The sequence below is a fragment of the Procambarus clarkii genome, chromosome 7 (assembly GCF_040958095.1).
Source record: "Procambarus clarkii isolate CNS0578487 chromosome 7, FALCON_Pclarkii_2.0, whole genome shotgun sequence".
Taxonomy (NCBI): Eukaryota; Metazoa; Arthropoda; class Malacostraca; order Decapoda; family Cambaridae; genus Procambarus; species Procambarus clarkii.
The window spans coordinates 2,618,304-2,645,575 of record NC_091156.1 but is presented as its reverse complement, the minus strand read 5'-3'; the positions used below and the strand labels follow the sequence as shown (position 1 = coordinate 2,645,575).

Below are 27,272 nucleotides of genomic sequence, written 5' to 3'. Positions count from 1 at the left end.
ACTTTAAGTTGAAAGACGTTCAATATAGTGTAAATATACCATCACGCTGAAGAAATAACTTTGTATGCGATAGGCACTCTTAATTCAATATGGCATAAAGAGGGAAATAAGCATGGAAAATCCCGCTACCAAGAGCAAACGAGGTCGTCCATCAGTGGCCTTGTTTGGACGGGTGGAGCAGCAATTCCCATAGCTAGCCAGGAAGGAGGGAGAGGGGGGGTCCCCGTCCTGCTACACGAGCCCACAGAGAAGGCTGCCAACTACTAATTTGTGAAGATGCAAGTTTGAGGGTGTGTGGTTTTAGTTCGACAGGTGAGCTTTGTTTATCATGACGTGTGTGAGCTCTGGGAAACAGTCTATAAACTTGATGTGTGATGTTGAGAGTGAAGTCCGAAGCCCACAGGGACAAATTTGGGCAAAAACGTTTGTGTTTGAGTAAACGTCAAAAATGTTACTCTAACATTAATTAACATCACTCGAGCATTTTTAGCCAGCTGGGAGACAACGTGTTATGGAAACTTAGAGACGTGCAAGTCTTTTTCTTCACAAAACATCAGTAAGACATTCAGGTGAGCATCTGATCCTTTGACTGTGTAATTGTGAGTTTAATTCGTGTTTAAGTAGCTTCCTGGCTACTCAGATTGCCTTGTTCTTGTTAGTTTAGAGTGTAATTAAATACTTTTGCAAACTGTTGTGTGAACAGTTAATAATCTCATTTGTTTTTTAAGGCTTTTAAGTTTTTTTAATTCGTGTTCTTATTTTCATTCTCGAATGAGAATAAAAACACGTATCTGTGTTCTTATTTTTCCTCTGAGATCTCTTGTTTAGTTATGAGATCGTATCTCCTCTACGTAGAGGTACGACCTCAAGAGGTTCATGTTAGGAGCATAGATCTTGACACTACACGGCCACCACTACCACCACCACAGTACCACCCCCAGTAGTACCACAATACCACCCCAGTACTCCCACAGTACTCCCACAGTACCTCCCAAGTACTCTCACAGTACCTTCCCAGTACCACCATCCAAAATAAACAAACTAGGCTCCAGAGAGGAGCCCAGTTTGTTTATTTTGAATGAGTAAATGTCAGCTGAGACCATGAATCCTTTGCCTGAGTCACGGTATCCACTGATCTTTTCAACGGAATCGACCATTCCGTTTAAAATGCGACGTACTAGTCAAAATTAAAGCACCGTAATAATGACGTTTTCTGAACATCGGTCTCATAAGGTTTGGTGACTTGCTTGAATTCGTACCTTTCTGGTTAGGCGAAATAGTTGCATTTGTTGCAGAGTGGTGGCTGGCGTGCAGGCTGAATGTTGCACAGCTGAGCGACCCGCTGCGTGCTGACCACGGGAGACGTTGGCAGTCTTTTGTACGTGTGATTTGCACTAAAACACGATTCATTAAGCATTTACGAAACCTGTGTATCTTTCCTCAATCTTGGCGGCTTTATTCATATTTATTAGATAATTTGTGAGCTCTGAAGTACTACAAGGTGATTTATAGCAATAATAACCTTGGCTTGTGAAGTTTAGATGTTTGTAAGCTGTTTAAAATATGTAAACAAAGCCGAAATTATTCAGGGAAGATGTACAGGTTTCATAAGTGTTTTCGTAAATAATTGATGAATCTTAGCCTTAGTCGTCCGTGTGTTATTCCTTAATTGTACCACTCAAATTGTGCTTAATTAACTCTTCTTTTCTCCTTCCTATTATCTTTCCCCTTCTCCCCTTCATTTTCTCTCCTTACCAATACAACCTTCTCGTTTTCTCCTTCCCTATTTCTCCTTTTTTCTTTCTTCCCTTCTCCCTTTCCACGTGTGTCCTTTCCCTTCCTCCATCTTCGCCATCTAGGAGTCTACTGGAACAAATTCCCGGGTAACATATGAGTCGTGGGATCACTGGAGTGTTTCAAACGTAGGCTACACATCATATATGAATGATTTTGTGTGACTATAAATAAGAAGCTTGCTTCATATAGGCCAATAGGTCTTCTGCAGTTTCCTGTAGTCTTTTGTTCGTATGTTCCTTCCCTGCCTCTCTTCCTTCCCTGCCTCTCTTCCTTCCCTGCCTCTTTCCCACCCTTCTACTACCGCCCGTAGATCTGGGAGTAGACGAGAGAGGCACGAGCGGAAGTCAACCTGTTTTCTCTTAATTAACCAGACCCCACACCTGTTGTCGACGCTAGCTGCTCCTTCCGCCTCGTCTCGCTTCATCTACTAACCAGTTTTTATATATATATATACTTTTTGTGTGTGTGCTACGCGCATTTACCGTAGTAATAATAGCAGCAGAAAGCGCGTGTGTCATCGTCCTAATGCTTGTGTTGTGTTAACTGTTTCTCGTTGTTGTGATTCATCGTTCATCTCCACTGTCCTCAATGTCATTATCATCGCCTCAGAAGCCGACAATCACCATTGTAATCATCGTCAACTTCTGCTTCAGGCATCATCAATCAGCATCAATCATTATAGCGAAAATAAATTTGATGCAATTAAACCGGACGAAATTATAAAAGAATTGTAAGGTACATCTCATTTCCCCGCGGTGATCTAATCCACTACACGGAAATGTTAGTATTCGTTCATGTACGTCCTTTATGTCTGCGTACGCCCGTGTACGCCCTTTGTCTGCGCACGCCCATGTACGCCCTATGTGTTTGCGCACACCCCCCTGTACGCCAATATATGTCTGCGCACACCCCCTGTACGCCAATATATGTCTGCGCACACCCCCTGTACGCCAATATATGTCTGTGTACGCCAATATATGCCTGTGAATACCCGTGTACGCCAATATATATATGTATATGTACACCCATGTACGCCAATATATGCCTGTGTATACCCGTGTACCCCAATATATGCCTGTAATTACCTAAGTGTAATTACCGAGGAATAGTTACAGAATGAGAGCTACGCTCGTGGTGTCCCGTCTTCCCAGTACTCTTTGTCGTATAGTTTTTAGACTACTTTGTACGATTGTGTACGCCAATATATGCCTGTGTATGCGGTATATATATATTTTTCAGTGTCTTCGGCGTTCACTCAAAGCATTCTCGACATTCTCATTCATGTTTGAGTCCAGCAACACACTATGCGTGGGCTATTAACGAGAGTTCAAAGCGTGTTGCATTAATTAGTGTGTTCTTATGCTAATTACACTCCCTGCTGTCCGACGGGGCATGTCACTGTCAGCGACGCCTGACCCTTGCGTTTATTTTGTCCGTCTGTCATATCGGTGACAGCCGAGTATTATGCAGGGACCAAGAGCCTCACGTGTGTGTGTGTGTGTGTGTGTGTGTGTGTGTGTGTGTGTGTAGTATATTGTTTACTTGTCCCCCAATACCATGTCTATCTTTCTCTCTCTCTTGCTCGATGATTATATCTTATCTCTGTATTTCACATTGACATATTTTCATCGTTCGTGTGTATACTTCACATCAACGCATTAGTTCACCTTTAACTGGCTACCCATCCTCTCTCCACCCAATGGTTGAAGCTTCACACGTGTTGGTTACTGACCTCTTAGCCTCAACCCTTTCCCTATCCCTTCCAGCATATTGTTAACCTTTCATATGTTTTATTCTTGTTTACATCCTACTTCTTCCATACCAGTTGACCTCTGGCCTCTCTTCATCCCACCAATACATATCTGATGGCACATGACCAAGTCTGTTGACCTCGCCCACGTTTATGGACTACTATGAACTACTTTTATCTTCCACACCAGTTGATCTCTGACGCGTTACACGTATGTTAACATATAACATCTCCTAGCTCCCAATGACCCGTGATCTATGCCTAATTTTCAGTGATCTCTGGCTATTCCAGCACGAAGTGACTTCTAGCTAATCAACCATGCTGTGACCTCTGACCTGTCTGACACCTGAGTACAATGAGTACGAGTTACAATTTGACATTATTCATAACCTCATTTACAGCGCCACAGACACAATTCATCATTACAACCAGTCATCTCCCACAACAACAGTCCCTCCACCACCACAACAGTTCCCTTCACCACCACAACAGTCCCTCCACCACCACAACAGTCCCTCCACCACCACAACAGTCCCTCCACCACCACAACAGTCCCTCCACCACAACAACAGTCCCTCCACCACCACAACAGTCCCTCCACCACCACAACAGTCCCCTCCACCACCACAACAGTCCCTCCACCACAACAGTCCCTCCACCACCACAACACGCCAGGCCCGGAGCAGGAGGCAGGGGTGAGGACCGAAGGCTAATTAGATATGCATCTCCGGAAGCCATCTGTACTATCACGCGCTGCTCGATGTGAGGGTCACTCGTTATCAGTACTGTTATCTCCTCTGTGGTTCTTATTTGATTAAGGGGAGGAAGGGAGCAAGGTGGGAAAGGAGGAAGGGAGAGAAGGTAAAAGACATAATAGTTATGGAGGAAGGTGGAGAGGAGAGAAGGTGGGAGAGATATCAGTTACAGAGGAAGAAATGAGAGAGTGCAAGAGAGAGAGAGAGAGAGAGAGAGAGAGAGAGAGAGAGAGAGAGAGAGAGAGAGAGAGAGAGAGAGAGAGAGAGAGAGAGAGAGAGAGAGAGAGAGAGAGAAAGAGTTATTGGATAAAGTTAGGAATCAAATCATTAGAAGTGAAGGAGAGGTGTCAGGAAGTGCTCTAGAGAAACATGACAGCTGGAAGTGGTCTAGCTGTATTATTCTTAACTCTGCTGTATTGTTCTTAACTGTAAAATATATTATTCAGCTCCTAAAGTCTTATGTATATTGTTTTGTCGTGTTTTCTTTGTGGCATTTTTAACCAACCCATCCTCCTGTTTACCTATTGTGACGATAGTTAATAGTCACGAATTCGTACGTACTTTGCTTTTAAATAGTAGTATACTGACTAGAAAAAAATTATTTTAAAATAAATTAAACTAAAAATCTAACATAAATATTCCTAGGCCTAGTATAGCACACATATGTACTATATTAGGCCTCAGATATCGTGCAATAGGCCTGGAAAAGTTAGGTTAGGTTAAGTTAGGTTAGGTTAGTTTAGTTTGTCAAAGCAACACAAGTAAAATATAGTTTTCCGGTTTGTCCAACTCAATAGTTCATATTTCTCCTTTCTAATTTCGTTGTACGTCGGTATATATACTATTGTCCTCATCGTTACTACGAGTACTACGTAAACAGGAGGATGGGATGTTTATAACTGCATTATCACCTTTATTGTCTTCGTCACTGATATTTACCCCTTGCCTCAGCTCAATTTATCCTTACCTCAGTTGTATTATCCTTGTCTCAGCTGCACTGGCATTGTATTATCTGGTGTCGTTAACATAATACCTGCTTGATGGGGTTCTGGGAGTTCTTCTACTCACCAAGCCCGGCCCGAGGCCAGGCTTGACTTTTGAGAGCTTGGTCCACCAGGCTGTTGCTTGGAGCGGCCCGCAGGCCCACATATCCACCACAGCCCGGTTGGTCTGTGGTCCTTATCTCTGCTATATTGTTCTTGTTTCATCTGCATTGTCTCAGTTGAATTGTGCTGATCTCAGTTGCATTGCCCTTGTCTCTATCTCAGCTGCTGCATTAACTCTTAGTACCCAGTATGTTTCCATCAGGTGCAGAAGCTTCATCTTGATACACTGTGTGTATGTACGTTAACTTACTATGTGTGTCTTTATTTTCCTTGTTGTTTTCAAACTGTCTCTCGGCCTGTGTTCTCACATGTACTCATTGTACTTCGGTATCTTCCTCGAGCTCTCTGGTGTTCTGTTTTTTCTGTAGCTTTTAATGCCATTGTACTCGATAGATGTGGCTCCATATATCCTTCGTTAAACTATAGGTTCCTCTTGTGCATTTTTTTTGCTTTTTTTGGACAGGGACAACATTGTCTATTGCCTGCTGATACTTCTTGATGTTTTAGGTCATCATGTCTTGTATAGTCATTTCTCTGAGTTATGTTTTCTCATGGGGTTCCTATTAAGATTTGTATCATCTTTCATATTTCCCCTTCAGCATGCCAGTCATTTACCTTTCTTCAGGAGGTTATTCATACTTTTAATAGATACTTAATGTCAGTACACGTTGATTACTCATCACGATGGACGATCCCAATTCGATTTTCTTTGTTTGACTCGCTCAGAGTCAATATCAGATCAAGTTTTGCAGGATCATCATTACTTCTCATTCTTGCATGTCCCATGATATGTTGGCTTAGAAAGTTTCTAGTTGTCATCTTCAGTATGCTAAGATCCATTTTCCTGAATGTTTCCTCATAGCTTAAGCCCTTCAACTCAGGAACGAGTCTTGTTGCATATCTCTGGACTTTTTTTTAATAGTTTCTCCATGTCCTTTCTTAGGTAAGGGTTCCATGCTGTGGATACATATTCAATTGTGTAGTCTCACTTCACTGTATATAGGGCCCGGATAGCCTGTTTCTCCAGATTTCTGAAGAATACAAGGATGTTGGCTAGTTATACCACATGCAGCTGTTGTTATTCTGCTTATGTGGGCTTTCTGGCATCAGTTTTGGGGCTATGTTCACTCCCAGGTCTTTTTTTTCTGATTGAAGAATTTGTCTACTCCTTCATTCTATATTACTGCATTGGCCTTCGCATTCCCGTGACAATCCTCATACCTTCGCATTTGGCCTAGGTAAACTCTAGCAGCCCTTTTTCAGATCACTTCCGGATTATGTCCAAATCTGTTTGAAATGCCTCACAAGCTATCTCTGTCCTGACTTTTCTCAATAGTTTTGCATCATCTGCAAACCTTGATATGATGGAGTCAATTTCGTCTGACAGGTCGCTGACATATATCAGAAACAGTACGGGCCCTAGAACCGACCCTTGTGGTACTCCACTCGTAACCTCTCTCCACACTGATGTTTCTGCTCTCACTTCTGCCCCTCACACACACACACACACACACACACACACACACACACACACACACACACACACACACACACACCACCACCACCACCACCACCAGTTGACTGACGGTTGAGAGGCGGGACCAAAGAGCCAAAGCTCAACCCCCGCAAGCACAATTAGGTGAGTACACACACACACACACACACACACTTGTGTTTGTGTGCGCGAGTTCGAACGAACCTGTTCGAACGCGCGTGTTCACACTCGAGAAATATGATACCCTAAATGAAAAATTATTGTTCGTTATCTTTCAGCAGTCTGGGCTCTCAAGCGGTATGATAACGCTTACATTGTACTGTTCTCCCGCGAGCAGTTGTGCTCCGGCTGTTGCTATTGTCGGCGGCAACGGTCGCCAAGTCCTCTCACCATTACCTGCTCCCCAATATTCCTCATACCATTTACATAATCTACGTCATCACGTTTATCATAACCGTAAATTTTACGTCAATGAACTTTAATGAACATGCTTCTTTCAATATTTTATAAAACAAATGACATTGAAAAATAAAAATCGGAAAATGCACAAGAAAAACCAACCATTTAAATTGATATATTCGACACGTAAAACATGGTGTTCCTGTAGAAGAGTTCTGGGTGCGGTAGAAGTAATTAGTATGCATTACAGGGATGTGCAAAGTCAGATGAAAATGGACCGATACTCATCTCTTAAATATGGGAAAATATATATATTTTGATATTTTATTTTGCACCACAAACATTTTTTTTATTAGAGGAGTGAATGGAAGCATAAATCAGCGAGGCTGTTTTTTTTGCATTGAAATTGTAATACAATGTGTTTCATAGATCACATTCAGCTGAATGTTGTCATGGGTGGAATGAACTAAACTGGGAACAAAAAGAAAATGCGACAGGTTAATAAATATTAAACGGTTTAGTTACAAATAAACGCAAAAACGTGGGAGGAAATATGTTGCATTGTGTTATATTAGTCCACTTACGAGAGAAATTCTGTCAGTTTACACCAGTCAGCAGTGACTAATCTGATTTTGTATATGCAATTTACTCCTTTAATAGCATAAACATCTGTTGAGGATTAATAAAAAAGTTACGTTCAGCCACTCTGGGATCTCCTTCTCCCTATAAGTCTCTCTCTCTCTCTCTCTCTCTCTCTCTCTCTCTCTCTCTCTCTCTCTCTCTCTCTCTCTCTCTCTCTCTCTCTCTCTCTCTCTCTCTCTCTCTCTCTTCCTCATTCACTGTTTTCCCTGCACGTTCCTACGGTGTCCCAAGAAGGTCCAGGATTAATAAATTAGCAAGCATTCGGTATGAAATGGAAAATATATATATTTTTAAGGATATTCAAATGTCCACCGTCGCGTTTATGGCGCTGTGAGTAAATAGAAGCTTGGTGTCATTCTATCAATTTTTAAGCGGTATATTAACGTATAAAAATTTTTACAAGATTTTTTCCCTACAGTGCTTTAATATAAACAAAATAATTATGTTTCTCGTATTTTAATTTTTACTTCGTATAAAGATACCTCGGCAGAGAGTAGAGATAAGAGGGAACAGATAAGACGTGCACCGTTCTGTAGTCACCATAAGCCGTATTAAACCTTACTCCGCTCACGGGAAGATTCGCCAACGGATGTTAAAACATAAGAATATAAGAACAAAGGTAACTGCAGAAGACCTATTGGCCCATTACGAGGCAGCTCCTATTTATAACCACCCAATCCCACTCATATACTTACCTAATCTTATCCAATCTAACCTTAGCTAACCTAACCTTACTCAACAAAATATAGCCTAACCTAAGCCAACCAAGCCTTAGCTAACCTAACCTAAACTAACCCAACCTAACCAAGCCTAGCCTAAGGTAATACAGCCACACCGAATGATACATAGGGTTTAGACCATCACAAAACACACCCGTGTTAAGTATTGTGAAAAGTGTGTGACTGTGGTTGACCACACCCTTCTAGGTTTGTCACTCCGTTAAAAATCTAACATTTTACTCTAACCAGAAACATAGAAAACGTAGTTGCTGTTTGAGAGTCGATTACTTTTTCTTAGTAGGTTACATTGGTAAAGTTCATTAAGATCGTAAAAAACACGACCTATTAATTGAAAAGTTGGGTTGAACCAGAAAACTACCAAGTGTCACGATCTGACAAGCGTCAAATTTGGAGTTGTTTTGCCTAACCAGAAGCGTATAATTCTTGGCATCCTACCTAAACTATCGAGGCTGATGTTAAAATATTCATGTTTTTAATTACACTAAAGCGTCCTATTTATGACGTTGTGATCGATAGCGTCAAAATCCTAATTAATCAAGTGTGAGGAAAAGAAGCGATGAAAGAGGGTTCTATTTTCGGCCAAATAAGAAAGGTATTTTGTTTGTACAAATAAGGAATAAAAAGATTTATCCGGGTATGATTATTTCGTCTACCGTAGAATGCTTTACTCAATATTACACGTCAAGCACAATAAAGGTGATTTAAGGTAGGTATCAGGAGAAAGCACTAAGTCAAATATGACTATGTAACATTTGTAAGGGGAACAAAGACAGTGTTAGCTGGGATATAAGGACGTAGTGAAGGAACGGTGTGCAATCATTTGGATCATCTGGGATCGAGCTCTGACCCTGCAAGAAACCAGATCGTCGTTCTACCGATCAAACTAAATATATGAACTGGATATTCAATGAAGAAAATACATGCATTTTCGCTGCATGTGGCAGATATAAAATATCAAATATTTCCTGTCCAGTATACTGGATTTCACTGACTCTGTGAAGCGTGTAGAGGCAGCGTGTGGGACACTTCCTGACAGCGGCGTGGCAGCTCACATCACATGCACTCTCAAGCTAATCGGTGTCAAAATGGACGCGAGTTAATCGGTGTAGAGAAGCGTAATTAATCCCTTTCCCCCTCCTCTCCTGTCCTTTACTCCCATTCCCTTCCCCCTCTTCCTCCCTCCCTCACACGCTTTACAGCACACTACACCCCCTCCCCCATCACCCAACACAAACATCCCCACACTCTCCTCTATTATAAACTACCACTTCAACACCCCTTCCCAACCCCTCCTCGCCCCTCGTCAACCCCCTATCCTCGTCCTTTCCCTGCCCCTTCCCCTCCACCCCCATCACCTGGTAATGATTAGGATTATGACATGGGTTTTTGGTCAGATATTAAACTATCAACACGGATTATTGATGCCTGAAAGTTTTAATAGTTAACATGTGTTGTGGGGGTTTCCGGAAGCACATGAACTTGTTTGGTAATTTTTGAGTGTTTGCAATAGTGTGAGAGTTAATGTGTGGTGTGCTCACCTTCCTGTGCTTGAGGTAGTTGAACTTTAGCTGTTGGATCTCACCACTCAACCCCCTGGGCTAACAGATGGGGATCTAGGGAAATGTATAAAGAAAACAACACACTAGTGATAGCACTAACGGTGGTAAGTGGAATGAGAGGAACTTCTAGTCTTTGGTGATTTTAATCACAGGATAAATGACTGGAAAATGAAGCGCCCCCCCATGGTGCGGATGACACGTGGACAGGGAAATTGGTGGAATCTACAGATAAGTGCTTTGTGAAGCCGCACGTAACCCAGACACCAAGAGGAAGGGAAAATAATAAAAAGACGATAATGGATCGAGTTTTCACCCTGAGTCGAAAGCATGAGACACGAGGCCTCACTAGGGAGCCAGTGACCACTGCTTCATAGTGCTTGACGACGTCAAGTGAATGAAAGAGGTGGAACGGGATTGATAGTGGATTCAGAATGAAATACTGCTACAAGATGGAAGACTTTAGGAGGACTTACTTCATGCAGTCCAGATGGAAAAGGATTTATTGGGAAAAATATTCAAATATCTGATAGAATATAAACACTTCAGCAAGGTTGAGAAATCCAGAGACGTGTCGGGAGACTGGTTGATACCTGGGTTGATACCTGGTTGATGGGGTTCTGGGAGTTCTTCTACTCCCCAAGCCCGGCCCGAGGCCAGACTTGACTTGTGAGAGTTTGGTCCACCAGGCGGTTGCCTGGAGCGGCCCGCAGGCCCACATACCCACCACAGCCCGGTTGGTCCGGCACTCCTTGAAGGAAACAATCTAGTTTCCTCTTGAACATGTCCACGGTTGTTGCATGCATGTTGCGAGACTAGATAAGACAGCTGAGCTATGAGGTGTGATTAAGATCATTCAACTGAATTACACTACCCAGTGGGCACAATATCCAGCATCAACGCCAGTTCAATGCCGAATCAACGTCTTTAACTTTAATTCAACGTTGAATTAGCATTGATAAAGTTGATTTGGCATTGAATTGGCGTTAATCTTGGACATTGTGCCCACTGGGTAGGAGAGAGAAATTCCAGAAACATGATCACTATATGCATGATACTAAGACTGAATGGATAGTTCTTGCAGATTTTCTTGCATACGTCTTCAAGAGAAACCCGGATAGGTTTCTGCAAGAAAAGCCGAACCAACCGGGCTTTAGTGGATATGTGGGCCTACAACAGTCTGTTGAACCAAGCTCTCACAAGTCAAGCCTGGACCCGGTCCTGGCTTTAGCAGTAGAAGACCTCCCAGCCCATCCACGTGCAATCCAAATAAAAACAAAATAGAGAGCAGAGGCTCAAATTGGATACACGTGATACAGATGTAATTTAGTTCAGTCTGGGTAGTACAACATGTAGCGTGCCTGAAGCAGCGGTCGCGGCCGCCACCACCACCACATGTCATAGCATTAAGAACAAGTATGATAGAGTGCTGGTGTGTCGGAAGGTACAAACATCCAAGGAACATTAGGCATCATATGTAAATAAACACACACACACGAAGAAACAAACACACACACTACTGTGGCTGTATACATCACTCCACGAGAAGGTAGCCTTGCGGGTGTGGTAAAGAGGAAACGTTTACCACATTATGTCCTTACCGCTGCCCGACACATTTACTCGCTTTAATATGACAGTATAATATGGCACTTCCAGGCCTCTATTAGTCTAAATTAGGACCAATTACCTGTACCTCAAAAAAAACACAAATTGGGGGATCATAAGCGGGAGTGTTCTGGGACTTCAAGTGTGAAAGTTGGAGTTTGAGATGTGTAAGATAAAATGAAGACGACGTCGCTGATTGGTGCCTCTGATACGACATAACGAATGACGTCATAAGTAAAGACGGTTCACCACTTCTAACAATTCGCGGACCCCATGCTAATAACGCGGCCACTTGTTAAGATGAAATTGAACCATGTAATGATAATTGAAACATTATGTTGGTTGATGTTAAGTTAATGGAATAATATATGAAGAGAACGATGTCTTGTGAAATAAAAACTTGCAACTCTGAATACTTTGGAAAGTTGCCTAACCGAACCCGCTCAAGCGAACACCTCGTACGTACGAATCTTCCGGACACACTTGAACATTCCCCCTTCCTTAAATATTAATTTTCTCCTCAACGGTCGTGATTTAGCTCATCGTTAATATTTTATTATGAGTGAGAAAAAACATATTTTTATTGCCTGCAATTTAAGCTGCGCGCGCAGAAGTTCAGTCTGTTGGCTGTATTTTATTACTATTGAGTTATTACGCAGTGTGAGGCGCTGGTTAGTTATTATGCAGTGTGAGGCGCTGGTTAGTTATTACATAGTATGAGGCCTGGATTACAAAAAAACTTGTTCCTTCCTTATCATGTACGGTATAATATAGAAAGTTAGAGTTAGCCTGAGAATAGTTAGGTTTGTTAAGATTATATTAGACTGGGCTAGATTCATTAGGTTAAGTTAATTGGTTATACTAGGACCACCAGCAATGTCTGATCTCGAGAAAATTAACAGAAATTTTCTGTAGCATAAAACATGACACTTCAACACAGCCTCCTCTATCCTCTCCCTCCTTGTCCTCTCTACCGAAGATCGACCCATCACACTCACACAGTTTCAAAGTCAAAAGGGAATTATTTAATACCTGAATATTTCATTAATAATAAAGACATACTAAGACGTACTTCTACGGTGTTATTAGTAAGACTAGTTATTAGTATTTTAATTATTAATTATTAGTATTAGTTATTAGTAGTACTAATTATTAGAGTTATTAGTAATCTCTATTCTCATGTGGACTTGACGTGAGGAACTGCCAACGTGCCTGGTCAATTTGATGACATCTTTCTCGTGCGTTTCAACCAATGATAGGACTTTTTTTAAGGCCAGCAGCCAATCAGAGAATGTTTTATTAAAGTTTTATCCAATTAACGTCGATCTTTTTCTAAAGCTGCTGCTAATAAGATGGCATCTTTTAACGTTTTGCCAAGTAAATAAAATACTTATTTGCATCAGTTACAGAAAGACACAATAACCTTTAATTAAATCACGGTGTATTATGTATTAATAAATTGGAAAACATCTTTTATTGCATAAATTATTATTAAAATTTAACTAAGCAAACAAAATGTGGTTTAAGTTGCAGTCGATCAAATGAGGCCTAAACTTAAACCAGGCTTCCAAACCATGTTTTATTAACTTTTTTAATCAAAAAATAGTACTTACTTTACAGGATTATTACTCAAAAAATATTTGTTTAATTTCAAGGATAACCATGAAACAATACGGTATCTTTATCAGTAATACAGTAGTTAATTAACTCATCCCTAAACGCGTATCAAGATGTTTCTGTAGTGCCTGTACAAACAACAGTTCCCGAATCAAAAGCAACTCTTAATGCATCAACCCATCAGAATTGATGTTAAATAAATCAAAATATGAAAATCAATTTATTGTGACAGTTAATCAAAAAAACAATATATCACCAAATCTGAGGAAGGCACAATCGGGGTTGTCTTCCAGGAAGTAGGTTCCTCTCGTATCGGTCAAGCAAAAGGTTATTTTATGAACATCTTTTATTAATAAAATTACGTCGGTTCTCAGGCTGCAACAAGCTTACATCAAGCCCACTAGACCCCCACTATGGCTTGCACTAAGGCTGCACCAGGCCCGTACAAAGGATGAACAAGCTTGCATAAAACCTTGTACTTAGTCTGCATGAAGACAGCACAAAATATAACCTATCAGGTCTACGCGAAGCTTGTACCAAAACATCGCACTAGACCCGCACCAAACCGGTCTCAATCCTACACCAAGGCTGCAGCTAAGCATGCACCAAGCCTGTACTATTCCTACTCTAGACCTGCACTAAGCCTGCCCCAAGCCCATGCCAAATCTACTGAAGCCTGCACCACTTTTGTACCGAGCCTTCACGAAGGCTATACCGGTCTTAAACCAAGTTTACAAGAAACACGCATTTAACAATTACCTAAAGTTTCCCTAGCTCTCATAAATCCGGTCCAAGAGTGTGTTAAATGCACACCAAACTACCGTTCAATTATCACTTAACCAGCTTCCAACCATCACTTAACCAGCTTCCAACCAGCCAGCCCTAAAGAGAGAAATTTCGAGCGAGTCTCGTGTGTGTGGAAAAAGGCAGTTCACCCTGACCGCGCCGCCGTGACACAGCCTCGCGTGCATACCCACCCAAATTGGCCTTTTATTGCTGGTGCAGCCAGGGAGACTAAAATATTCACACAACATTTTTTGCAAGGAAGTTTATTGCTGGCTCTCCATTAGTCGGCGAGGCAGCTCATGAACGCTGAGGGTAGCGCTGTGATGTGGTGTTAGTTGGGTGTGATGTGGAGTTAGTTGGGTGTGATGTGGTGTTAGTTGGATGTAAACAGATGTTAGTTTATTGTGGGGATATTTTCAGCATGTTATTATGTTTTCTCATCACCCCCGTCTGTCTCCCACTTTTTGGTCACAACGTCACGTCTCATCCACTAACATCTCACCCACTAACATCTCACCCACTAACATCTCACCCACTAACATCTCACCCATCAACGTCTCACCCACCAACGTCTCACCCACCAACATCACACCCATCAACAGCTTACGCACCAACATCTCTCACCAACATGTCTCTCACAAACATATCACTCACCAGCATCTCTCACCAATACCTTTATCTCATCAGTATCTCACTAACATCTCACCTGTCAACATATCACTCCACCCACATATCATCCACTTACATATCACCAACCAAGTGAAAGAGTGAAAGAGGGAGAGAAGCACACAGAGATCACATAGAAGGGATATGAAGCCAGACTAGCAGGAAGGAGTGAAGGAAAGGTTGATAGACCTTGAAAGGTTGACTAGTTGAGAGACTGACAGACAATTTGAGAGAGACAGACAAGTTGAGAATCTGACAGAACTGTATCATTGTCTCCCCCTCCTCGTCTCCTCTTCCCTGAGCTGACTTTATTGTTTTATTGTCCCTTCCTTTTCCTCCCACGAAATCTTACTTACCAAAAAAATTATATATATATATATATATATATATATATATATATATATATATATATATATATATATATATATATATATATATATGTATATATATATAAAGTGCAATATACAGCAATGCTAAAAGTCAAATACTTTTAGGATGGATTATCTATCTGAAAACCCGGGATTTTGACACTTAATGAAACTGGCCTCTCTGCGATATTTTTATGTGGTTCGAGGTCTTTCAAGCGGCTGTAGATAATATTCTCTTTATTACTCTTTTCCTGCAGTTCGTCATTATTAAAAACATTCTCCTGCAGATGTATTCAGCGCCTGAAAATGAACCAAAGTGTATCTATTTTAACGCAAAGAGAAGAACATAATTATTTCTCATGGTACCGTCTTTTTAATTGATTACTGGATGGGTTAACCGGCGGGGATTAATATTGTGAGTGCTCGGAGCGCATGTAGCAAGTGTTCACAGTGTACATAGCGAGTGCTCAGATTGGAGAGATTGTGAACACACGTAGGAGCTCACGCATAGCTACCCTCGGTGCTGCATATCCTCTTTTTCCATATCCTAAATAGGGTCTTAGGTCCCCTACAAAAACAACCAGTGTTTGCAGGGACTCCACATATATATATATATATATATATATATATATATATATATATATATATATATATATATATATATATTATATATGTGTGTGTGTGTGTAATTGACGATCACGAAAAACTTATCACTGGTATGGGGAAAATACAGAGAAATGGGAAAGGGAGATGAACGTTTCGGCCGATCAAAGCCGTTGTCAACACCAGACTGACTGAGAGAAACAGAGTGAGGGGTGGAGGCCAACAACTGCGACCTGACCACCCATTCCCATATAAAGGTTTACCCAGAAACAGGTATAAATTAGCTTAGAACAGTCAGAAGAAACAAACTGTTAGAGAATAAGTATGAAAGATTAAACAAAAAACCTCATTGAACAAACACATAATATTTGATTATAAAATTGAATTGATACATTGTAATCCACTTATTAGAGTTTTTTCTTAAACTGTTGTGAAATATTGTAACCTAATAATGAGTCAAGTTTGTACATACCAGTAATAACATTGTGAAGATTTGGACACTGACTGATTAGGTCAGACTTAATCAAATTCCGTTCCACGAAACCGCTACAGTTGATAATGCTTTTCGCTCCTTCCCAATTAATAGTGTGATCACACAAACGTGACTGTCGATGCATTGCACTAGACGTTTGGGCAGTTCTAATACTATAAGCATGTTGGGTCAAACGCAATTGTAAGGATTTTCCATTTTGTCCAAGGTACACAGACTCACAATCATTGCAGGGAATCAAATACACACAATCTGCTGTACCAGGGGAGTTTTGTATTAAATTGGATTTGATCGTAATATTCGAGAAAAAGAGGGGAAGATAGGAGCAAGGGATGTTGAGCGAGAAAGGTAGTGTTGGATGATAGATGGGTGGAGATTGCGATGGAAGATGGAAAAGGAAGGAGAGGAGGGAAGAGAGGAGAGTGGCGTAGAAAGGTGAAGAAGGGAGACAAGCACAAGCACACACACACACACACACACACACACACACACACACACACACACACATATGGGGGGCTGGTGATTGAGTGGACTACTCTCCAGACTCGTGGACCTAGGGACCGGGGTTCGATCCCCGGCACCGCCGAAAAAACAAATTGGCAGAGTTTCCTTCCCCATGATGCTCCTGTTACCTAGTAATAAATAGGTACCTGGGAGTTAGACAGCTGTTACAGACTGCTTCCTGGGTGTGTGTGTGGGTGGGAAAAAAAAATTAGTTAGTTGCTAGTGACAGTTGATTGACAGTTGAGAGACGGGCCGAAAGAGCAGAGCTCAACCCCCCCCCCCCCCAAGCACAACTAGGTGAATACAACTAAGTGAATACACACACAACCCACAATTTACCTGGATCATCGGGAATTCAAATTCGCGCCAGAAATATGCAAATCCGTCACCGCCTCGTCGGCTTCTGTGCGCCCAATGTCGGCTGTGTTTTCTCCACACTTCAGCAACACCATACACGAGTCTCACACAGATCAAACACGTGTTGAATCAAATGTCCAATTAGTAAGAAGTCACCATTGACATGCGTACGTAAAAACCGGCCCTACAGCCCGTAGAACGCAAGATTATAGTATTAAGTTTCTTCAGCTATGAAGTCTGTGGAGTGATATAACTCACAAATTAGACTGATTGTTGAGTTAACACTTTGAAATGGAGATTTCTGTTAACGTTCTTAACTGAAACTACTTGACGAACTCAGAGACAGACCCAAACATATAACTGGAAGAAGTGCACCTGATTCAGATGTAAAGATACATTGTTTTAATCGTAGGCTAGACAAATATAGTACCACTGGGGAAAGATAGGGAACACTTCAGAGCCAAAGAAAATTCAGGGAACCAATGGGTAACACTGGAGAACACTGGAATCAATGAAGAATACAGGGAAGCATTGGGAATCACTGAGGACCATTAGGTGAAATTTGGGAGCACTTGATAACACTAATGATAACTGTGAGCAGTAAGAGCACTGAGGCACACTGTGGAGCACTAGTAAACACTATGGAGCACTAGTAAACACTATGGAGCACTAGTAAACACTGAGGAACACTGGGGTAACATTAGGGAACACTGTGAAACACTGAGGAGCAAAAGATGTCACCAAGGAGCCATGTCAAATACAATGATTACCGACATACAAATAATTTCCGACAGAACCAAATTCTCTAGTTCTAACTATACAGAATAACAGTTCTAAATATGTTATACTGTACAATATAACATACTTAGTATACTTAGAACTAACTGTATAATTCTAACTATACCGTAGTTCTAGCTATAGGTAAAACTGCTTCCATATAGACAAAATTATAATACCATTGTGATATATATGAGAAAACAACAGCTTTTATTACACAGTGGAGGAAAGTTATAATTGTGCATTTGGGAGATGGCCGAGCAGAGCCTCCGGATTGGATGGTAAAGACTTGAGGATAATATGATAAATGACCTGAGGATAGGATGTAATAGAAGCCTTCTCTTCGCTCCAGTGCCACGTATGAGAGATAAAGTGAACTAGCAGTACCAGGACACAGATCTGTGGTCTTCACGAGACGAGCAACGCCTCTTGGGACATACTCTTATCTTATCTCTAAAGATTATGTGTATCTCTCTTTAGGTTTAATTCGTTGGGTTGGTTCCGTTGGCCTCCTCGGCACTTACCCGGCCACCTGCGCCGTCAACAGGTGTTGTCGGAAACTAATCTACAGGACAAACATTGAGCCGTACTATAACACTTGCGTTGTCATACTATCACGGACTCTTGCCCGAGGCTGACACGTGATTTGTCTATGTCATATTTATGTTTCACGGTGCTGTCGGCTGCCAGCTATGCTGTTCTGGTCTTCACTCATCCTGCACTGTTCAGGATCTGATTCTCACTGCGTTGTTCAAGTCCTCATTCTCAGTGCTCTGTTCACGTCCTCATTCACACTGCTCTGTTCACCTCCTCATTATCACTGCGCTGTTTTAGTTCTCATTAATAATTCATCGTCTTGTAACTCCTATTGCATTATACAGATACTCTCCTTTTTTTATTTACTGCGCATCCCTTCGTTCACTTGTACTACTCCTCCTTAGTAATAAATCCTGTATTCTGAAAGTCTGCTGGAGAGGTGACGTCAGTGTCCTTAATACTCATCACCTTATTAGTCCTGCAGTTTTATCCATACCTTCTGCTTAAATTCGTCCCTAAACTCGAGCTTCTCTTTGCAGTGTGGAAAAAGGTGGTTTTAAATATAAATATTGTCTAGCTATGTCTATGTGTCTCTGGACTTTCTATCTCTGTCATTCAGTCTGTCATACTCTCTCTCTCTCTCTCTCTCTCTCTCTCTCTCTCTCTCTCTCTCTCTCTCTCTCTCTCTCTCTCTCTCTCTCTCTCTCTCTCTCTCTCTCTCTCTCTCACTCTTTCGTTCCTTGCTCTTTTTTCTTTGTAATTGATCTCTATCCTCTATCCTTTATCTCCTTGCATCTCTCTTTTTCTCTGCATCTGTCCTTTCTCATCTTGTTCTTTTTACTGTCTTTGATTGCTAGCCTCCCTCCTCTCTCTTCTCTCTATATATTTTCTGTTCTTTATATCTATAAAACATTTCAATGTGTGATGCAGCTCTCCTGTTTGTCTCTGTAGTCTGGGTCAGGTTTTTCCTTCCTCTATGTGTTGGCTTCTTGTTTTTCTCAGTCTTACCACGTTTCTTGTATTTTAAACTGTTCATTAGATAATTTCCATCCAGAAACTACCTAATTAACAATAATTTTACGTACATTGATTTACATTCGTGCTCATTTAATACATGTTCTCATTAGTGTGTGTGGGTATATATATATATATATATATATATATATATATATATATATATATATATATATATATATATATATATATATATATATAATATATATATATATATATATATATATATATATATATATTGTACTTCTCCTTGAGAAAATGCTAAGAGAAGTATCTGACAGGCAGATCGTGAATCTCACGGTGGTGCTGTTTTATGGCCCCCAATATAACTTGGGAACAAAAAGTGATAACTCAGGTATATTATCAGGATGTAGATTTGGAAGGGAAGTGTGTGTTCTCACCAAGTTGTGCTTGCGGGGGTTGAGCTCTGGTTCTTTGGTCCCGCCTCTCAACCGTCAATCAACTGGTGTACAGATTTCTGAGCTTACTGGGCTCTATCATATCTGCATTTGAAACTGCGTATGGAGTCAGCCTCCACCACATCACTGCCTAATACATTCCATTTGTTAAATACTCTGACACGGAAAAAGTTCTTTCTAACGTCCCTGTGGTTCATTTGGGTACTCAGTCTCCACCTGTATCCCCCCCTTGTTCGCGTACCACCCGTGTTAAGCAGTTTATCCTTATCTACCCTGTCAATTCCTTTGAGAATTCTGTAGGTAGTGATCATGTCTCCCTTTACTCTTCTGTCTTCCAATGTCGTGAAGTGCATTTCACGCAGCCTTTCCTCGTAACTCATGTGTCTTAGTGTGAGTGTGTGTGTGTGTGTGCTCACCTATTTGTGCTTGCAGGATCGAGCACTGACTCTTGGATCCCGCCTTTCTAGCCATCGGTTGTTTTGCTAGCCAATACGCGTCACCAATAAACTAGGCAATAATCCATATTCCCAACATTAATGCATGGATTTTATGATTTAAGATCCCCACTCGTTATGACTCCCTGATCATTTGGCACGCAGATTTCTTTATTTACAGTGTAAGAACACTCTACATTGTCCACCTCATATCTGACAAGATTATAATTATTTCCTGGACTCAGAACCCTATGAGGAAGGCACTCATGAGGAAGGTCATGTCAAGAATACTTGGAAAGGATGTGAACTTAGTGGATTATAATAACAAATTAAATTTATCAACCTCGGTTGCCGGTCGGCCGAGCGGACAGCACGCTGGACTTGTGATCCTGTGGTCCTAGGTTTGATCCCAGGCGCCGGCGAGAAACAATGGGCACAGATTTTTTCACCCTATGCCCCTGTTACCTAGCAGTAAAATAGGTACCTGGGTGTAAGTCAGCTGTCACGGGCTGCTTCTTGGGGGTGGAGGCCTGGGCGAGGACCGGGCCGCGGGGACACTAAAAGCCCCGAAATCATCTCAAGATAACCTTGGTGTATGGAGAAGAGTCAGTACTCTTGGCCATGATCATCACACAGGAAACAAAGTGGCAGCATAAATAGAGTTAAGTCAAATTCGGAAAGAGTAGCAAGTGACGATTTCAAGGCTCAGTCCTGGGACCATTACTGTTCATCGTACACATAAATGAAGAAGATGCAGAATCGAACGGCAACATCAGTAGAAATTTAACGGCTTATGAAAGACTCAGACGCAGAAATGTGCACATGATTTTACTGCGTCTTGGCAGACACAATCTAATCATGACAATTGCATGGTCTTATTAGAAATTCAATTGTGAAATGTATCTGGGAGTTATAATTAGTATAAATTTAAACCCATGACTACAAGGTGTGAAAATTCTATATTAAACCAATAATGGTATTAGGAATCATATCGAGATTTATTTATAATAAAAGCTTTTATAAGCAGAGAAATCACATTAACGTGATGTATCAATGAGAAAATCCGTAGGAACCATGATGAGGAATCGAACCTATACGCTAGATATTCCCAGGCACACTCCCCAGACAACTAGGTCACTACTTGGTCAAAAGGACTGCAGCCTAGGATTCTTCTGATTCCATGAGGGTTTCTGAGGCTACCAGTGAAGCCGTAACCAGGGTATCATACAATCCTCCTCCCTCATGCACTCTGTCTCTGTCGTCCAAAAAATTCGTAAGTTGACTAAGACATATGCTTGGGTCAACTTACGTCCCTGTAAAGACGTGAAGAGGGAACATACATCAAGTATACAACAGGATGATAGTTTGTAATAAATAGGATCAGAATAATATCAAGAAATTTGAAAACTGTAGATTTAGACTCAAATCATTAAACGGTGATTAGGATTGGGTTGATGATCTGTGGAACCATTTAGAAAGACATACTATAGAAAGAATCTCACTGGAAAGTTTCCAGCATAGATTGAATAATTAAAATGTTAAAAAGATTGGGCATAAATTAAAGCTGATTTGTGTGGTCCAAAATCCATTATCGAGTGTTTGTGTTCTTACATTCCCGTGTTCTCTGAAGATTAGTTCAAAGTTTTGTAGTTTTGTGATAGAACTTTGTACTCTAGGACTGACCTGGGAGGACTGTGTACTCTAGGACTGACCTGGGAGAGCTTTGTACTCTAGGACTGACCTGGGAGAACTTTGTACTCTAGGACTGACCTGGGAGAACTTTGTACTCTAGGACTGACCTGGGAGAACTTTGTACTCTAGGACTGACCTGGGAGCACTGTGTACTCTAGGACTGACCTACGAGCACTGTGTACTCTAGGACTGACCTAGGAGCACTGTGTACTCTAGGACTGACCTGGGAGCACTGTGTACTCTAGGACTGACTACCTGTTTGTACTCCAAGACCGTTTCTTTATTTTTCTGTTTTTTTTTTTTTTTGCGTGTGCCCCTTGCATTAGAACCGGTTTGATGTCAGTTCTATGTATGCAATCTTATGGTTAATGTAAGTCTTTTTAGGCCTAATTTAGTACATTTATAGGCTATACTAGGCCTAGAAAATTTTGGTTTGGATGTTGCATTCTTTCTCATGCCCTCTATAACATAAATAGCTCAAAATGTCGTAATTTTAATTTTTGTTTGTTTGTTGAAACAGTCCATTGTGTACGTTTTACCCGTAGTTGCCACAGGTGCTATCACACAGAGATCACACTAACGTGATGGATCAAATGAAGGTTCGAATCCTCGTCACGGCCCTTGTGGATTTGTTCACAGGTACTATCGTTTTACATGTCAGGTTAGTGTATTTATTAGGGTCAACAAACATATATGTTAGCATTTGTGATTGAATATTGCACAAGCAATTGAAGTTATAATAATAAATAGAGCAACAGCAGCAAGAACTACATACGTAGCATCCCTTGGCCACACCTTCCAGTTCTGGAGGCTCCAGGGCACCAGTACTGGAAACCTGAGGTCGAGCCGTTTAGGAGCGAGAATATTGCTCCTCCAGGCAAGCGTGTAGCCGTTATGTTGACAAAAACACGATTGGAACTGGTTTTGCTGGAGAATGAAATGTGTCTCGCTTTCTCTCTCTCTCTCTCTCTCTCTCTCTCTCTCTCTCTCTCTCTCTCTCTCTCTCTCTCTCTCTCTCTCTCTCTCTCTCTCTCTCTCTCTCTCTCTCTCTTTCGACATGTCCTGAACTCAGACAGCTAAACACATTACAACTGTAGAGCTCTATACATCCCCGCTGATCTCGTCCCACTGGTCGAGTGTATGACAGTTTTATCTTTCTCGTTAATGTATCCTTTAAAAATAAATTTGTACCTTAGAAACCCTCAGTTTGTAGTCCTGTCTTGTTAATACAACTACATTTCTACACTGGGCCTGCACTGTGTCTCGTTCCTACCTTGGAATGGGTGAATAACTAATTGTTATGAATGGTAGGTGGATTGTCTTAATGGTTTGAGAGTCAAAAGAGAGAGCAGGTGAGTTATTTGGTCGTTGTTTAAGTCAGTGGTGGGTATTTTGATAGGACGTGTAAGTTGGTGGATGAAATGGTTGCTGGATGAGTAAGAGAATGGGTAAGGAGTTTTTTATCATTATTTTCTACAAGTAAGAAGTACAAGAGAGGATGGCTAGGTTGAGCAAGTGGCTAGCTGGCCAGGCGTGTCTGCAACATCCTCGATGTCCTGCCATGAATATCAATGCGCGAGAGAGTTAGTGAAAGTAATTGCATGAGTGAGTGAGTGATGCATCACACAGTGATGTGTGTGTGTGTGTGTGTGTTTACTATTTGTGCATACAGGATCGAGCTGTTAGCTCTTGGCCCCCCACTTTTCAAACCGTCGGTTGTCTATATAATGACTTCTGACCTATTTTCTTTTACTACATATCTACTACATATATTTCTTCCTCACACTGATCCACAAACACTCACATCCCTAGGATGCAGCCCATAGCATCTTTTTAACTCTCAGGTACCTATCTACTGCTAGCTGAAAGTGAAAGGTGAAAGAAAGTGCCCATTTGCTTTTGCCTCGACTGGGAGTCGAATCCGAGCCCTTACGATTACGACCCCCAAGTGCTGTCAGCTCGGCCATGTGTGTGTGTGTGTGTGTGTGTGTGTGTGTGTGTGTGTGTGTGTGTGTGTGTGTGTGTGTGTGTGTGAAGGAAATATATGAAGTACATGCAATAGAGAAAAATAGGTTGGGAGTCTGTGCATTACACAACCGACGGTTAGAAAGGCGGGGTCCAAGAACTATCATCCTGTATACACAAATAATAAATTCATACACACAACACACGCACTCTACACCTCCTATCATTTCCCCATTACTGTGTTTATTAATGACCCTCCCTGTTGTGGCACTTTATGGCGAGGTCCCTCCAAAAATAGTGTAGTTGTAAATTAACCATTTTTCCCAGGTGATGCCTTCATTCTCCCTGGATATAAAAAACTGAAAACTCAAAGTAATCGGAGGATCTACAGGCGGCAGATGTGTGTGTGTGTGTGTGTGTGTGTGTGTGTGTGTGTGTGTGTGTGTGTTTACTAGTTGTGTTTACTAGTTGTGTTTTTGCGGGGGTTGAGCTTTGCTCTTTCGGCCCGCCTCTCAACTGTCAATCAACTGTTTACTAACTACTTTTTTTTTTTCCCACACCACACACACACACACACACCCCAGGAAGCAGCCCGTGACAGCTGACTAACTCCCAGGTACCTATTTACTGCTAGGTAACAGGGGCACTTAGGGTGAAAGAAACTTTGCCCATTTGTTTCTGCCTCGTGCGGGAATCGAACCCGCGCCACAGAATTACGAGTCCTGCGCGCTATCCACCAGGCTACGAGGCCCCTGTGTGTGTGTGTGTGTGTGTGTGTGTGTGTGTGTGTGTACTCACCTAGTTGCACTCGCCTATTTGTGCTTGCGGGGGTTGAGTTTTGGCTCTTTGGTCCCGCCTCTTAACCGTCAATCAACTGGTGAACAGATTCCTGAGCCTACTGGGCTCTATCATATCTACACTTGAAACTGTGTATGGAGTCAGCCTCCATACACAGTTTCCAAGGCTACCAAATCTAGCGTTTTTGTTAAAAAAAAAACTGCCGTGTTGGAGATTCGACTCGCCTGCTCCTCAGTCTCCATAATTATTAGGTTGATCCCATCCCTTTTTCCCATGGCTTAGGCAGACAGAGCGTTCCACAATTTAATTACCATCTAAGTCATTAGACTTAGTGGTGATTATCACTAAACCAACATGACTAAATAGCACTTGGACAGGATATGAAGACAAGGAAGACGAATGTGAGAATAATGAACTGGGATATGAGGACAAGCAACTGGGATATGAAGACAAGGAACTGGGATATGAGGACAAGGAATTGGGATAGGAGAACAAGGAACTGGGAAATGAGGACATGGAACTGGGATATGAGGACAAGGAATTGAGATATGAGGACAAGGAATTGAGATATGAGGACAAGGAACTGGGATATGAGGACAAGGAACTGGGATATGAGGACAAGGAACTGGAATATGAGGGCAAGGAACTGGGATATGGGGACAAGGAACTGGGATATGAGGACAAGGAACTGGGATATGAGGACAAGGAACTGGAATATGAGGGCAAGGAACTGGGATATGGGGACAAGGAACTGAGATATGAGGGCAAGGAACTGGGTTATGAGAGCAAGAATGTGGAACATGAGGACTAAGAACTGAGATATAAAGACGAAGAGAAAGAATAATAACCAACCACTTGGATCATCGGTTATCCAACGCCGACCTTGCAAGAAGCAAGTCTGTCACTGCAAACACAGTTTTAATTCATATATAGGAGAAGCCATGCTTCCCATCACCAACTGCTCGGCAACCCGTCTTATCACCTAATACGTCGCATTTGTTATGGAAGCGCCAATGAGCGGAAAGAATGTAGGGGAAATATCTGTACCTTGTATAGGTGATTAACAAGTGGAATGTACTGAAAGAAGAAGAAGCTGAGGAAGCCACCTCCATCCGAAACTTTAAGGCCAGACTCGACAAACATTTTTAACGTTAGAATAGTTAAGCTGTAACGCAACAGGTACAACAAGGCTAGTAGGCGAGGCATGATGATAACACTGTTAAAACCACCACCATCACCACAATCACAACGACTGCCTTTACCACCACCATCACCACAACCATTACCACCACCATCACCACAACCATTACCACCACCATCACCACAACCATTACCACCACCATCACCACAACCATTACCACCACCATCACCACAACCATTACCACCACCATCACCACAACCATTACCACCACCATCACCACAACCACTTCAGCAAACGCTCCACGATGACTTATCCTTTTCCCCCCTCGTCTCTTTCCTTCCTTCTCCCCTTTCACCTTCAATTTCCTTCTCTTGCCCCCTTCTATTCCGTTCCCGGCCCCTTCTGTCTGTCTGTCTGTCTGTCTGTCTGTCTGTCTGTCTGTCTGTCTGTCTGTCTCCTTCACCCCCCTCCCCACCTCCTCAACAACTCCCCACACCTCTCCCCAGTGGACCCAGCCACGAGAGTGCCACCAACAGCACAGTGACGTGTCACGATGCAGTTTCCGTGCCGTTTCGTGTCGTTTACATCCAATTACCCTGTGGTTCACACGCTTAGCTTGTCGGACCCTTGTCTCTGCCACCACCTCTACCACCCCTGCCACCACAACCACCCGTGCCACCACTGCCACCACTACCACTATTGTCACAACTACCACCACTGTCACCACTGCCACCACTGTCACAATTATCTTCATGATAATCACTGTCACTACCACCAGTAGTAATGTCCCTTCTACCACCACTACCCCCTAACTCAAAGCCTACCACCACAACCCCCCTAACTCAAAACCTACCACCACAATCCCCCTTTAACTCAAAACCTACCACCACAATCCCCCTCTAACTCAAAACCTACCACCACTACCGTCACTTTCTGTCATCACTAACACCGTTAATAACCACCATCATCACTTTAACCATTAATACCGAAACTACAGCCACCACCATCTCCACCACCACAACCAACCCCACTACCACTGCCGCCACAACCACTACCAACACTGCCACTAGCACAATTACTACCCCTACCACCACTACGATCACTGCTTCCTCCCCACCACCACCACTACAATCACCACCACTGCTACCCCTACCACCACTGCAAGCACCACTTTTATCCCCACCACCACTACAATCACCATCATCAATCCCTTTCTTCGGTCTGTTTTCCCTGGTAACGTATTGTTGACATACCCGACT

The 27,272-nt window shown here is 42.0% G+C and overlaps 1 protein-coding gene across 1 annotated transcript in view; it reads left to right on the top strand.

Annotated features, from left to right (window-relative positions):
- The first annotated feature begins 554 nt into the window (after window positions 1-554).
- Window positions 555-27,272, top strand: part of LOC123761330 (uncharacterized) — a 143,473-nt gene continuing 116,755 nt past the window's right edge. Inside the window, exon 1 of the transcript XR_011224329.1 lies at window positions 555-569. The gene's annotated coding sequence lies outside the window, so the exon portion shown is untranslated. The remainder of the gene's footprint in view (window positions 570-27,272) is intronic.